This window comes from Netta rufina, assembly GCF_964035555.1.
Source record: "Netta rufina genome assembly, chromosome: 8".
In the NCBI taxonomy this organism is placed as follows: domain Eukaryota; kingdom Metazoa; phylum Chordata; class Aves; order Anseriformes; family Anatidae; genus Netta; species Netta rufina.
This window is the reverse complement of record NC_140131.1, coordinates 25,731,454-25,745,374: the sequence shown is the minus strand read 5'-3', so window position 1 is coordinate 25,745,374 and position 13,921 is coordinate 25,731,454. Positions and strand designations below refer to the sequence as shown.

General features: G+C 38.1%; 1 long non-coding RNA gene across 1 annotated transcript in view; it reads left to right on the top strand.

Moving 5' to 3' along the window:
* LOC311212297 overlaps window positions 1-13,921 on the top strand; it is a 64,852-nt gene that overhangs the window by 24,529 nt on the left and 26,402 nt on the right. Inside the window, exon 2 of the long non-coding RNA XR_014618689.1 lies at window positions 5,914-6,024. This is a non-coding gene — a long non-coding RNA (uncharacterized lncRNA). The remainder of the gene's footprint in view (window positions 1-5,913; window positions 6,025-13,921) is intronic.

Genomic DNA, 13,921 nt, shown 5'->3' with positions numbered 1-13,921 from the left:
AAACAACCTCCCCCCCAGAGTAACCCAAAAACTGAAATCAGTCATAAGCATGGCAGGCAGGGCAAGACTGAATTTTTGTCATTGCAATGTGGAGCTGCTGAGATGACCTTAACAGCTCAGTGAGATAACTAGCACTGCTCTGGTTTTACACTGGTAAATCTCTTTTACACAAGAGATGAGGATGTAATTCCCCTTTTGTTGTTTAACCAATTTTAACAAGACGAATTGGGGGCTGGGGGGTGGAGAAGGGTTTCCAACTACTTTCTGAAAAGGTATCTTTGAGTGGAAAAGGCAATCTTCAAAAAGAACAAAAAAAAAAAATCAAAAACGTTTCCTTTCATTTCTTATCTTCCTGAAATACATATATACAGTTTGTTCCCGGAAGTGCCTGAAATGCCTTCTGGTAGCTTTTAAATAAACATGAAAAATCTCCTTCAGAGTTCAAAGAGTTTCAAATAATGACAGAGAGGAGTTCTTGGGCTGTAACACTGGTGTAAACAAAGGTCAGGAATCACTCTCAATAATTAAAATGCATTATCGTTACTTTTGCACTTTTAGTCTGCTATCACATAACTGAATTAAGCTTGTGCAAAGCCCTACTGTGCTTCCACGGTAATCTTTTCCTGTGCACTAATACCAACAGACCTCAGCCACATTTCTCGGCTAGGAGCTAATGTTTCTGGGTCTGTGTTACTCTTCCATTTGTCAGTAAAGCCTTATTTACTTGCTTCCTGTTATTAATTATGGGAAACGAGATCTCCTCAAACTGTAGGAGAGGCTCTTTTAACTGCTGTCTAGACTTTTCAAGACAAAATATTGATGAGCCCTTTAATGTTTGTGCAGAGACACAAACTGAGCGAAAAAAACATCGTTACCTCTAACAGATTAAGACTCCTTATCACACATCCACACAAAAAAAAAATCCCTTAAATCACTCGGGCTCACATCCTTATTGTTAGTCACTGAAGTAAGGTTTTCTTTCATAGTTGGATACTTTCTTCATCTGTCACACTGATTAATTAACAGCTCACAGTATGAGCCCTGAGCTTAAATAGCCTACTGAAATGAGGAGGAGAGATCAACATTAATATTCCATAAAAAGCTAAGGAGGAAAAATGCTTTCTTTAATATGAAGGGATCCATCTTCTAATAAAAAAATTAACTAATTTATGTTTAATTACATTACACAAGGAGATAAAAGTGCATGGCCTGTGAAGGAAGATAGCAGCAGAGGATTAGGACCAACGTTAAAGACAAAATGTTTTAAATTAATCTGTTGGTTGGAAAGAACCAGGTCTTGAACATCAGTGAAATATTTTCTTCACCATTAAAAAAGCCAGTTTATCAACACAGTAAACAAGTCTACAAACAGAGTAAAATTGCCTGTAGAGATCCATGACATGCAATTGCGTGAAATGGAGATTTTCTAAAACCTGAACACTATATCTTTTTTAGCTGAAACACTGGTAGTTTGTTGCCAGACATACACCTTCCCTGAACTGTTACAGTCTGGCAATTATTTCAAGAGTTTGACTTTCAACAACTACGAGCTCTCCCCCCTTTTTTAGCCCCTCCAGTACTGCTGAGTTGACAAAAAATTACAGATGCAAGAAAAGCTGACAAATGACTACAAGGCCCCTCCTCTCTAGTGCCTCGACAGTCAGAGCTCCTGCCAAAACATGCCTGAAAGCTAGCGAGGAGACAAAGACACAAAGATTCCATTTTCTCGGGGAAAAGAGTTTTCACGTAGAAGCTACCAGAGAGAAGAATAATACTCACAGCAGACTGCCACACGTAGCATTTCAAAAGCAGAGCAGGAGTGTGTGTTTCAAGAGAAAAAAAAAAAAAAAGAAAAATTATATTTGATTATTCACTAAACTCAATGAATGCTGTTTAACACATTGCTCTTTTTAAACCAAAAAATGCCATGGGGAGGGGGGGGGAAGCTTCCATAAAGCTGGAAAAACATTTTCAGTGGAGGAGAGCCTTCAGTTCAACAAGATCCAAGCTAAGACTTCACTGCTATTGCTCTAAATCATCTCTTGATAATGGTGTAGTACTCATGCAACCAAAACAAAGTAAAACCATCTTTTTTAGCTCAAAACCATTTGGATATGTTTACTATTAAAAGATTCTTCCCCCAGGGTGTCATTAATAAAGTTGCAATGAGTTTAAAACCCTGGCACCTAAGCACTTCCAAGTTTGCAAGCTTTTCATCGTAAGTTTACTACTTTTGGCTTGTTCCGCTGTCGTGACTGGCACTCATCACCGAGCTGGAACGGGTCTGCCTGGGAGCAGGGAGATCAGCAGCAAGGGGAGCACAGACAAGCTGAGCAAATGAAAAAGGAAGAGCATGACTTCTCCTTGAAACCAATCAGGAAGTTGGGAAAGAGTGCAACTGAGTGTGAGAAAATTGGGGACTATTTTGAGTTTCTCATTAATTTAAAAATGAAAAGGATGTTTACGACAACGGCATGTAAGCTTAAAAACTATCAATCATTTTAAGCATGATTCCAACCCATTCAGATGCAGTGGCAAAAAACAGTTGCTATTAAATATAATGTGAGCTCCCACCAGACTGAGAATTTGGAAAGTAGATGTGTAAAATGGAGGCTCCATCACTGGAAAGGTTATCCAAATGCTCACAAATTTGATCATTACTGTTCATCGACATGGAGCATTCTTATAAAGTCACTGCTTAAAACAGCCCTTCTGTGAGGCTGCTCCCACATAAATAGCAGCAGAGCCACCTGAATTTTATCAAGGTCTTCCCCTCCTTCATCAGAAACACTAATGCAGTCTTAAAAAAAAAAATAAAAAAACATAGAAAACATTACATAGTGAAAAGACTAGAAGTGTGATTGATGCCCTGAATTGACAGGTTTGCAATTGAGGCCCGAATACAAGTACCAAGAGCCCCCTCCCAGATGTGCTCTGCAGCTGCACTGCTTGGGACAAGAGCAGGCCCCGCTCCTGCATCTGGGGCACCCGCAGGAGAGCCCTGCGGGCAGCCAGCCCAGCTTTCTACCCTCTGCTCACCCTCACATCCCCTTCCTGTAGCCCAACCACACGCTGTGGTATTTTCTCTGCCCGCTCAAGACCCAGGCCTCAAGGCTGTGGTGCTCTTCTCGCTCAACCCATTTGCTGTTCCATGGCCCTTGCTCTTCCCTTCTGTCTGCTCCTGAAGACTGCTCTGATGATAGGCTTAAGAAAGAAAGGGCTGGTAATCCTTGTGCTAACTCATAAAACCACTTGAGGGTATCAACTCTGATCATTGTGCATGATTTGAAATAAATCAGGAACAATAAGTAAACACAAAGATTATACAAAAAAAAAAAAAAGCAGCCATGTTCCCCTTATTTCATCTGAGAAGGACAGGGAATGCAAGAAAGAACTTTGAACATTACATGTTTCGTTATAACTTTATGTCTATTTTTCATTAAAATTCTTCACATCCCTTTAGCTGATCCCACTATCCTCCTACTTCCTAAGTCCAAGCATTTTTGACGTCTGCCTAGCCAGACAGCATCCACGTGCTTTTTGTTCTCTGTGCAATTTACCATCCAACCATCACTCAGATCGCTCAGCCCTCCATCTCGCGTTTATGCTGCCACAAAATCCTCCCTGCTCAGATAAAATGCCACCCTCCCCACACACAGCCATTTGCAGTACCACAGCAAGAGCAGCATTTCTACCCTCCTTCTATTTGGTCTCCTTTCTCCACCAGATAAAACCACCAGCACCTTTCCACTTCCCATCCATGTTACCCATTTTCCCTTACAAGACATCCCCTCTCATGGCTAGCAGTATCTGCTGCAACTGTTGTTTCCCCAGACAGGTATCTTCTTCATCTTGAGAAAAGGCTTAGAAACAGCTGTGCTAGCCTCTAACATCCTACCAAATCCCCTCTTAGACCTCCAGCAATACCAACAAAAGCCAGTCCAGCATCAGTCAGGGAACTGGCAGACCGAACCAGTGCTCCAGATCCTTTCTTTGTGCCTCCAAATACCAGCTCCTGCAACTCAAAGTGCTTGGGTACGCTCCCTCCTGAACTCCACCCAAAAAAGCAGAACTACAGTAGTTTAACACATAGATCAAGAGTGGTTCGATCACCTTATTTCCAGAATTAATACAAGAGAAGACTTCGGTCTGAGGTCAAACTCTGGAAAGAATGCTAAAAGGGGAGTTATATTTATTAAACAAATTAAAAAAAATAGGGGCTGCAGTTATTGACTAGGTAAATGATTCAGAGCAAAAAATGAAATAGGAAACAAGATTTATGAATGGAGATTTACAAACATTCTTCTCTAATACAGCTGGTAAAGACATTCTTCAGTCTGACATTAAAAAAAATCTTTTGAGAGAAAATCTAAAATCATATCAGATTATAAAAGGACTGCAGCAGTTGAAAATACTATCACTTGAGTTCACATCATACGTGAGTCTCTTCACTCAACTAGCATTACTTCTCTTTGAATGCTTTTAAATATTATTTGAGAAAATCAAAATAATAAAATTATTTCAAACTATAAAGGCTTTTGGAAATCAACATGAAATGTTGCATCTTTGTCTAACGCCTATTTTTGCAGCCAAGTTCATTTTAATGACCAAATGTCCAGGCAATACATGGTACAGGGTTTGAGAAGGAGACTTGTATTTTAGTTGGCTTTTGTATAATACAGACCTTCAGTGTAAAATTTAACATTAATGGGCATTATGTAATTAAAGTTCTGTGTTTTAGTTCCCTGATGGGTGGTATTTTTTTCCATGTTCTGTAAAGTAGACACATAAAAAGTGTGAGATTTTTGAAAGCTGTTTGGAGAGTTCAGCCTTGCGTGTTTCTCCATTAATTGTAAGAGGGTTAGCGTAGTTACACTCAAGATGGATCTGGCATTCTCAAAATGTCTCCCATGAAACTCTAGGAAGGTCAGTACTACAAGCCAGTCTTTTAAAGCATATGCTGTATAATTATAGTATTTTGCAGACCACAAGCTCTTCAAAAAGCAATCATTAGACCACTGAAAAGTATATTAAACCTTAAAAAAGAAGTATTTTCAAATCTATACCATATTTACTTAATACCAGACATGTTCAGCTGAGTTCAATGTAATAAGCAAGTGGCTTTAACAAGGAACTCATTACTTCAGTCTTGGTGTTTTCAATCTTGAATACTAAGAATTAAAAGGCTTCAGGAATCCCATCACCTGATTGGATCCCATCATCCCACACTTTAAGGACAGGGGAGAGTTATTCCATGGTTCCTCTGGTGCCTCTGAATATTGCAGGCCAAAGATGTAACAGTTTTCAGAACTGTTGAGGAACTGCAAGGTGTTGTGTTTTTTGTTTGTTTGTTTTTTAATTTCATCAGGATTGGTGCATGGTACAAAAAAAAGATTAGACTAATACTTAGACCTGTACTTCTGAGAATTTAAGTAGGATTTAAGACATAAAATGAAATGTAAGCTCCACAAGAACAAAAGACCATAGGTTTGGGCACACAGGCTTGAGTTTTCACAAAAAGATCTTAGCAACATTTATCTGCAGCACTGAAGAATCAGCTCATCTTGTCATTTTGTCATTCTGAATAATCTCACAAAAAAAAAAATCATGAAGCAAAATATCACAGACCTACTTATTTGTGGTATTTGAATTATTGAATATGAGCCTTATTCCACATTATTAATTTTTGTTTAATATTCTGAATAATCTATTTTCAGTCAGAGCTAGCTTGAAGCACAACATACTGAAAATCCAAAGGAAGAATTTGGATAAAGAAGGAGTAGTATAAAAATATTATCAGACCTCTATAATGCTAGTTATTTTTCCTTAGCTAACATCAAGACCAATTATCAACTGATCTAGTGAATATATTCTGAATTATAATACTAAAACTTTTATTTCTTTGCCTTCTAGACAAATCACCACAGAACTACAGAAGAGCAAACAAAGTGAGCCGAGGGCAATTCGACCATCTTCTCTGTCAGTTCCCCAGAAGTCGATGAAGCATATTACTGGGTCTCCAAGGTACTTCCCAGAGATTAGTTGGTCATGCTGTACAATTAGGAAGTGATTAAAACAAGCTGTTTCTTCAATTATATCAAGATACTTGCAGCAGTGAGAGCCATTACCCTCTACATGTGTACCTCTCCAAAGTGAGGATATTTATTAGCACTTAATAACGACATGTCACCTCAGCCAAGTGACCAGGCAGCACAGTGGTCTCAGGTACAAGGAAGATGTTATGAAACTCCACCTGTCTCACCTGGGCAAATCCAGTAAGAACATTTGAGCTAAGAGTACTCAAATGTATTTGAACGCTAGGGATTAATCTTGGGCATTTTATTTACTTCAAACATACCTGTAAACCTTTTACAAAAGGTAAATCAACAAAATGTGTAGAGTCTAAATTAAAGAGATGAGGTTTAAAATGTTGTTAAGAAAAGAAAAAAAAAGATTCAACAAGACCCTACATAAATGATGCTTTCTAATAAGGCACATGAAAACCTCAGTTACAGAAATCATTATTCTTGGTATTACATGCTATTTTATATTCCCAGCAGGATGCTTTTCATCTCATCAAGAGTTTCCAAGGCTGTTTAGTGTTTCTGTATATGCAAAACAAACTTAAGGGCTCCCCAAAAGATCTGCTAATTAAAAAAAAAAAAAGCCTAGTAAAGTGGTCAGACAGACTGGAACTCAAGTATTATAGGTAAGAGGGATGAAATGAAAGCTTGGAAACTATAATTTCTCTTTCTGTGGTAGGAGCAGAAGCAGCTGTTATAGACTGCGCAAATTAAAGATGTGGCTGACTAAGCCAACAGTCTGGAAACAAGACATTGCAAAAACATAACAGCAAGTCATCTGCACCCCACTTTTAAAAAGCCAAAAATGCTGACCATTTCTTTTTCTCCCTCCCTTCCTGTTATTCTCATCTGTCACAAATATCCTCCAGCTGGTATCCTTCCAGCTTTTGCTCACCAGTTCTAATTTCCCACCCCCATCTTGGGGAGTTAATAATAATTCCTGGGTCTTTGGACAAGTATTCCATAGTGGGAGTTGTCAGCAAACAAGAAAGGACACTTCTAAAAGAAGAGCAGGTGAAATAACAGAGATGCAGTTCTAAACATTTATTTTTTTGCATATGCGAGTTGTTAGTCAAACATGTAAAAACAATCTTCCCATACTGAACAATATTTGCCATTCTTACAGGACAGTTTCATCTGCCCAGTAAAATCAGCATCTAGATATAGCAATGTCTCAGATTAAAAAAACAGAAAAAATGCCACCTTCTTTCTTGATCCCTTTTCTAGTCTATTTACCTTCCTTCTTTTTAAAAGCAGTTAAAACTAATTGTGTCATAAACAAGTTGAAGCTGTATTCTGTTTTCCAAGTCTGAAAGTGATGGATGTTCGATGTATTTCTGCAAATATTACTTAAAATTAGCCTTTCCTCATACCAGGTTTGGACTATGAGCTTCCTGTTATAAGAAGCATTAGCTTAACTTTAATGTCAAATGGCATTGTGAAACTAGAATTTCTCTCAATTTATATTAGCATAAACCTGGCGACTATTTTTGATCTCAGATTATACATCATGAATGAATATCACGCGATCTACTTCCCAAATGTCTGTTCAGACTCAAAACAAGCACTTCATTTCAGATTTGTGTGATACATTTAAGCACTGCCGTTTCAACATTACTCTAAAACAACATTAATAGTGTTGCTGCATTGAAACATTGCATCAGATTTAAGACATGCTGAAGCTCTCCATAAAAATTGTTCATTAAATACACTTTAAAATGTTTAGGAGATTCATATCTTAACTCACATTCAAAATTGATACAAGCAAATTGGGTGCCTTACTTCTTATCAGAAATGAATCAAAGTTCACTTTTAAGGTGTCACAGGGCCTTTTTCTGATGCCTTTACACAAAATAAATTGATTGCCTTTTAGCATTTTCGTACAAGCGTAAGAACATAAGAGAACAGCAAAATAATTCTGAAGGTTAAACCCCATATTCAGTACAGTTTTGTTTTTGTGTTTTTTTTTTTTTTTTTTCCTCCTACTGTGAGAGTGGGTATTGGAGGAGGTTCTTTGCATCTCCTCCCACACAGTTTCTGTGCTTCATAAACAGAAGCCAGCTGCAATTTTTTCAAGCCTAGTGGTTAGTTGACATTTACCATTAGTTTATGCTTTCCATTCTATCTTATCACACAGAAGAGGGCTAAAAATGTACTTTTAAGGAGTGGAGATTAAATCTTTACATTTTTAATTCCCCCACATTGAAGGGAGGGGCCTGCAAACAAGATTGTGTGGTGGGGCATACAGAAGGGGCAAAAGGACAAAAAAGGATAACGCTGTACACCAGAACAGAGAATAGGACCAAGGAGTCCTGGTTGTACTGTTACTATTTGCCCATTGGACAACACTTCATTGCACCTCTTGAACAGTTGTACCAATGATGGTGTTGTTTATTTCCCTTTCAATCTCAGTCACTAAAGAATGTAGTGTAGAGTGTTGATTACATTTCTGCTTGACAAACTTGGCAGTGTTATTCAGCAAATGCAAAAAAAAAAAAAAAGTCTTGCATATATACCCATTATATAGCAATTTGATGGTAAGGATGGGAGAGGGGAGGTAGAGGTCTAGGACACCACACAAAACACATGTAGCCCCCTCCCCAAATTCTGGTGCAGCCCTACTGTGCAATGTATGAGTTAAATAAACAGCGAAACAGCTTTAAGGTTTGTATTTTGGTGATTGTCTTGAAAATAAACTCAGTTATTTTAAATACACAAAATTCCTATACCAAAGTATAGATACAAGATGGCAGTGTCACAACCACTATTTTCAACAGTGGAACACGCTTTAAAGTATTCTCAGGCAAACAGGTATCTTGAACACAGTGAACATAGAGAGGGCTCTCATTTAAGGCAAGCTCATACACAAAGGAATCAGGAAAACAGAGGTGATCTGATGAACTGAACTACCCCCAAAATCAGGAAGTCAAAAAAGCTGCACCTATAGTCATTAACAGCCCACTAAAACCTTCAGTGGGAAATTAACCTCAGAAGTTAGTCAGCCAGCAATACTGTGTTTATTTAATGGACTTTTACAGAGCAGAAATCTAGAGTATCTAGCCTTTAATCTGGTGATATTTACTAACAGAGCTTTTAAAAGAGGTAACATTAACAGGATTGCTGTAGATATGAAAAGGAACTTGGAACGTGCAATTACTGGATGGCTCCAAACTTTATCTGATCTCTTTAGGAGCCACAAAAGAAAACCATCTCAGACAGCTCACAACAGAGAGTGCCAGAAAATACCATGCTCTTTATTTTTTCTTGGGTCTAGGTCAGGACATTTGAAGACATCCATGAGTAAGTATGATTTCTTTTTCCTGTATCAAGGCTGTCATGACAGAACATCACAGAAGCACTTAAAAATCATACTGGCTCACAACATCTGCAGAAACTCAGTAGCGCAGCTGTTCACTGCACACGTTAAACAGTCAGCACTAAAAACTGTAAAAGTGGGTCAAAGAAAAACCAAGACCTAAACCAAGAAAGACCTAAAAGAAGAATTTCACGTAGGTAACTGGAATAGAATGTGAAAACAGCCTTTTCTCCAGGTCAGCAAGCTGAAAGCTTTAAGAGAAAAGCAGTTTGCAGCAATCCACACAATAGGTCATGAACATTACTTCCTTTTATTGTGTATTGCACTTACGGGGCACTAAATTTTTCTAAGCAGTACCCTAAGCACACTTTCAAGTCCAGCCAACAAACATTTGAATGTCGCAGCAGCCTTTTAAGAGAAAGCTTCAGTACTGTGAGTTTTTAAATAAAGACCGAAATGTTTCAAGCAAGACCAAGTATGCTCCAGTGCTACCTTCTCTTGTTCCTTCAAATTAAAAATGAAGAGCAGCACGTATGGAAAGTAGGCAGAATGTAATTAAAAAATAATCTTTTTGAAAGAAAAAAAGATCACCAGTCTTTAAATAAGGTGGAAACCTTATTTAAAGAAACCACCTGGAGATGGACAGCAGTATGTTTCTTTTTGTAGCGTAATGATTTAGAAGCGCACTCAAAGATGCATCCTTAGTAATAAAAACTAAGCAGAAGGGCATTAAGTGCCAAAAATGAGGTGAACCCTATGCAAGCATGATCTAACCATCACCTTTTTTCCCCAGTGATGTCAGCTTTCAGGAAATCAGACATACCTGTGTTAAAGTACATTAAAAATAATAGTATCTTAGCATGCATGCAAAATCTTTTGAAAGACTTTACTGACTGCAGTTAGAATTTATACATCAAAATAAACACTATAAAGGCCAACGATAAAGGTGAGGTTTTACAAGTTTTTGTATGAACTGAAGACAGGGATTCAGATGAATCAGATGGATTTCTTTTTCTTCCATGAAGGGCTCCTTTGGTTTCATTACCAGGATTTGGTCCTCACACCTGCATGTTTGTTGTGTTGTTTGCTTTTGTATTTTAAGCAGCCCTCACACTGACTGCATTAATTCTAGTTTATGCTATGCACAAATAGAGCAGAATATCAAGTACATACATGACCGCATGGACAGCAAGATGCTTCCGTGCAAGGCTCAGTCAACTAAATGCAAGAATTTCCCATTTCTCCAAACAAAGCTCTTCAGTCACAACTAGTCTCTCACCATACATGTACAGCCCTGACTCTTCATTGCTAAGAACTCTACATCTTTATTATAGTCTTATTCACTAGTCAAGATAAAGAACAGATCTATCCATTACTGTTAAAGCTGATTAGAAAGGAAGATCTCTATTTCAGAAAAAGATGAAAAGAGGTTTGGGTAAGTTTTCGTTCTGTGATAGCATAAAGAAAGGTATGTCTAAATTGTTTTATTTGCTTTGGGGGGAGTAGATCATGGCAAAGGAAAGAGGAGAAAACCTAGGCAACACGATTTTTTTTTTTGCAGATAGATAGTAGTCTGATAGTTGGGAGTTTCACACAGTATTGGAAACCCAGCTTTCCAGGCCTTTCTCCAAAAATAACAGAGCTTTAACATTCCAGAGGCACACCAAAAACATCAGGCTATCAACCATTCGGGGGCAGCAAGGGGTCTTTTTTCTTCTCCTCACGCAAAAGGGCTTCCCAGAAAAACGTGCGCAGAAAAGTGTTTCTTTAAGACATCTTTGGTTTTCCCCATAGGGGAAAAAACAGATTAAATTTTCAACCAGATGTAGTTGCAGTTTTGTTTACATCTGCAAATGAGAGGGAAAAACTAAAATAATGAGAAAAAACATGCTCTACAAAGTTCTTGTAATACCTTTAATCATATTACAAGCTTAATGCATTACATTAATTTGTTAAATTAACACAGTTGGACTTTTAGATCAAACAGGAGAGAGAGAAGATTGCGATCCAACAAAAGCATGTTATAGAAGTACTGTTCAAAACATGCCGAGTATTTTCTTGTGCCTGAACCCTAACAAAAGGGTTTTTCCTTGAGGCAGGTATTTTGTCTTCATTTTTGTTGTTTTACTTTTAAATTGTAACTATCTGTTCTGCTTTGTGAAATACACTCTAGTCTGCTGGCATTTCTGTGCATAACAGTTTTCTTAGGACACTTTTGTATTAGTAATAGTTGAAAAAATAATCCCATCACAGGTCTGCATTTTACAAAAGACCACAAGCCTCAGAAGATCACTGTGTGCACGAACTTCACACTGAGTGAACCCATCACGTCAATCCTACACAAAGCACTGCAAAGTTCAGTGTTTTTTCTACTCTGAGAGAGTCTCACATCAGGTAGTGAAAGCTAACTCACTTTGTTCTTTGCCGGTGAATGACTTTTTCCAGCATCCCCTCTTTAAATGCAATTTACACGTTGAGGATCTGGAGCCGCAGTACCTGCAGCTGCCAAAGGGCCACGCAAAATGCAGCGGTCCCACCGCATTACAGGCATAAAGGGGGCTGCATAGGGGGACCCTTACAGGGACCCCCACCTTCCCTTTCTCACGCAGCCAACTAAACTCTATTATAATTGATGCAGTATGCAGAAACTAGAAGGCAGCTAATTGAGTTTAAAAGCTATACAGTTGCAGCCTCATTTAGGAAATGCCTCCAGGCTTGCTTGAACATTTACTAATAAACCCAGATCACAAAGCAAAGTGAATATCCAACTCGATGTACCCAAAAGGCGTAAAAGATCCTTTTCTCCATATTCTTAAGCCCACGCTAACCTCTCCAACAAAGTACAGTTCTAGAAAACTGAGAATCTCCATCTCCATTTCTCTCATCTTGAAGGCTGAGCTCTATACTGTTGGCAGTGATTAATCACAATACCAATTACAAATTTCTATTGCAATAATACATTACAATAATAGATTACACCTGAAATCAAGACCCTGTTTTACTAGATTTTGTTTAAAAATGCAGTTTACAGGCTAAGCATATTATGAAGACAAAAGAGAAATGGCCATACAGTTTAGGAACAGAAAGAAGTCCCTTGATTCCCAACTGATTGAGCCCCTAAACCACATTTCTTGTAAAGCATGATTCCTCTACAATGGAAGACTGTGTGCAGCTGACATGAAGTTGGAAGGAATTGATAGTATCCTGGATTTAAAAGGCTGAGTTTAGGAAGCATAAATACATAGATGTTTCATCCTCCTGTCTTTAAGCTAGCAAGTTTAAAAAAAATAGTTTTTTGTTTACATTAGACATTTCTGTTTGAGGGAGAGGCAGATGGAAACCTCATTAGCCCTGCTATTCTGAAACTTAGCTTGCTATATGTACATAAAAGTCAGTGCAGAAGAGTGCAATTCTTATCATGCACCTTTAAAGACAAAGTAAAGATCTAGGGCTGGTGACCTCAGCACGTGAATCCAGCCTTTAAACTGAATTAATCCCTTCAGGTGCCAACAGAGCATGAACCGCAATGCAAACTATAGATTCAGTTCTCAGGTGATGAGTCCATGCTGTTTCATACAGTTTTGATTACATTGCTGTTATCCTGTTAGGTGGGCTATGGATACAAAACCTTCAGTGAGCCTTTCCGGCAGTTTCTAGGAATACTTCCACAGGGGATTCCCCCTTCTTCTTGACACGGGTACAAAAGCCAGAACTCATGCTTTTTACAAGTATGATTCAAAATTGACTAAGACAGCGGAATCTTACTCAACATTACATGGTTCACTAGATAGTAAATAGAAAGCGTTCAGTTTTTCAAAAAATTAAAAGTAAAATAAAGCTTCCTCACCTCAAAATAATTTTCAGCTTTCTTCAGAGCACTGCTAATAGTATTGTGTCATGATTTAGTAGACAAAGGTCTTTAATAGACAATGGTCTGATGTTGTGATTTATTTGGTTTGGGTTTTCTGATCCTTCTTAAACTCATGGTGCTCATGATTAATATCCTTGGGATTAAGAGGTGCAGATTTCCCAGTAAGCTGAGAGCTATGTATCATCACAGGCACAAAACGTCCAAGAAAAAAAAAGAACAGGGAGAGCCTGTGCAAAGAAACTATTCACACAGTTTCCAAAATAAAAGTTTTCCCTCCCCTTTGATACCTCTCCAAATTTTATTTATGGAGATAGAAATAAGGTTAACTGTGCCCCACCACCACCTCCACTTTCCCATACTGTTCTGTACCCACAGATAACATATGAAGCTACCTTTAGAAACATCTACACAAGTGACAGCACCTACAAAACTTCCTGCCATTGACCAGCTGCCTACTAAGGCATTTCAAGTCATGTAAATGATTTGAAGAAATAGTTTAAAACAAAATCCATAAGAGTATCCATAATATTTAATGGAATAATTAGGTGTGGAATGAACCTAGGACCAGTTCCCAGCCCAGACAGGAACATAAAGGAATTTGAGCACATGTGCATTCAACCATGGTAGAACATGTTCTGAAATGCTGCTAAA